Source organism: Eptatretus burgeri, chromosome 3, assembly GCF_056783735.1.
Source record: "Eptatretus burgeri isolate ZD-2024b chromosome 3, Ebu_testis_v1, whole genome shotgun sequence".
Lineage (NCBI taxonomy): Eukaryota > Metazoa > Chordata > Myxini > Myxiniformes > Myxinidae > Eptatretus > Eptatretus burgeri.
In genome coordinates, this window is record NC_140963.1 from 74,840,620 (window position 1) to 74,843,119 (window position 2,500).

General features: G+C 42.3%; 1 protein-coding gene across 1 annotated transcript in view; it reads right to left on the reverse strand.

Annotated features, from left to right (window-relative positions):
- Nucleotides 1-2,500, reverse strand: part of LOC147030197 (leucine-rich repeat-containing protein 3-like) — a 95,755-nt gene that overhangs the window by 47,986 nt on the left and 45,269 nt on the right. The window lies entirely within an intron of this gene.

Sequence of the window (2,500 nt, forward strand, 5' to 3'; positions counted from 1 at the left end):
TGGGAGTACAGCGCCTCCTACTGCAAGGATCAGGATGAGGCCGTGGGTTAAATCATGGAGATTGTCAGTGAATTTGGGTGAGAAAATGTTGAAATCAGGAGCTTTATGGAAGGCAAGTACTTTGAGAGGTAGGAATGTAGGGAAATATAGAAATACCGCTTCTGATGTCCTCTGATGAGTTTCCATCCCGACGGAATGAGCAACCTTTTTAATGATAGATTTTAAGCCAATGAAAGTTGTCTTTAGGCCACAATAGACTTGATAAAATTTGTAGAATGAAGGGATATAATATACTCTAGTCTTCTTTCAATATGTCTGGAGAACATCTGGTGAAGATGGATCTCCCTTGTCAGGCAGCCATGCCAATACCGCTGAAGGAAGTGAATTCAACTTGTGACTATTCTGAGTTTATAAAATACTTTTCTTATTCATCTCCTCAATGTCTGTCCATGTCAATATTTTATATTTATGTCCAGAACTGTTGGCATATATGGGATATCTGCTCTTTTGCTGTGCTTTGACATTAATAGTAACAAATATTTCTTTTAAAAATAAATCCCAAGGTTATTGAGGAAGGTCATTAATTGCCAATGCTGCACAGGTAAACTTAGAGGTCATTTGACCCATGGTGTTTGAGCTTTTTTCACTACCAAGACCCCTCTAATAATTAATTCATTCGTGTACAGAGGATGAAATAAATCTAATACAATGATTATTGAGGTATGCTAACCACCATAGGAAACAAGGAGCTATCTTGCTTCGTGCTAAAATTCATCCTTGCCCACCCACAGTGATTTAGCATACCTCAATCAATGTTCTATTGATTTCAACCATTGTTCGACTTGGCCACCGACACAGATCGACACTCGCCTTCACGAGCCAGACACGTTTTTCATTCTCATTCATGTCCAGCATATAGTTTTTGGTTGCATCTTTGCTGGGAGCATGACCCTGTTCAGCTGATTCATTTCCCCCTGAAGGTTAGAGCAGAAATAGAATATCTATTCTTCTTTGAAGGACACCGTGGGATGATTAATACCAGCAGACAGGTCCTCCGACTTGACGTCCTTCAGATGGATGGTCGAGATTCAAAATCAGGCTCGACAGCTCAAACGACTTGGCAGTGAACTGGAGTTTGATAGTTGGAGCGTTTGCTCTGGGTCTCGGAGGTCGGCAGTTCGAACTCCAGCTGAGTCATACCAAAGACTGCAAAAAATGGTACATAGGCTTACTGCTTCCTTGCTTGATGCTCAGCATTTAAAAAGGAGAGAGCATGGAAAAATGACCATAAGATGGCAACCATTGCTCAAGCCTCCTCGTTGAAGCTCTTTGTAAGGGAACGGAAATGCAATTGTTCAAACCTCGAATCTATCCTCCCAGCTCACTCCCCCCCGTCCTTCCATAAACTTACTGTAATCTTTCAATGAACTGATTTTCTCTTGTCCTACCCCAATTCTATATACCACACTTAACATTCACTTTTCTTTCGGATCAACCGACATATCCCATTGAATCTCCATAGATGGAATTTATACAAGGTATGGGCACACATTGACGTACTCCTTTGAGGTCTTGAACACCCACGACTTAAGTGCAGGTGGAACGTTCGAAAGATAAGGCCTGGTGTTAGCTTAACTGTTGAGGTGGTTGGCTTAAGTTCCTAGGGTCTTGAGTTCAAGCCCCTGACAGGCTGTTGCATTAACACCAGGCAGGGTTGACTCAGCCTGTCATCCTTCTGTGGTCGGTGAAATGAGTATCAGTGTACTGGTAATGGGCATTGCATCAGTGAGTGCCACAGCTGTGCCCCCAGAAAATAATGCTACTAGGATTATGATGATGACGAGGAGGATGTGGAGGATGAGGAGGAGTCGGAGTCGAAAGACTGTGTTCTCTGATATGCAGCACTCTCTGCACCAGCATGATGGTTTTTGTCGCATTTGACTCCGCCAAAAAACAAACCCAACACCAATCGATTTAGATGGAAGTACATTAGTTTGTACACCTTACCAAGGTGTACGTACTAATATGCCACCAACTGAGCTGCCCTGTCGTCACCCGAGACTTTGAATACCTAGTCCTCCTGCTGAGGCACAAACCAGGTTTGCTTCTGCTTAGTGTCCAAGATCTAAAGTGATCAAGCAGAATAAAACCAGCTCTTCAAGTCTTTTCTTTCCATTGGAGTTTTTCTTGTGGAAATCTCAAGGATCTGCTGAATCTACGCAATGAAGGCGATTACAAACTGAAAAGGTTCCCAAGGCAGGTCGGTCAACCTTAAATGGATCCCCCAAAAAAGAATTTGAAGCTCAGCCAATGTGCCAGCCAACTTCATCCTAAAGTTACATTCCAATTGCCTTGAGACTTTTTTTTTTTTTACACATTTCCAGAGTAATTAGTCTCACTGGGATCAAACACCACTTTTCGGTAATATTAGTGGCTGATAACACAATTGGTGCCCAACTTGGGATCATTGTCATGTTATCACTTCCTTTAAAAGTGCAGT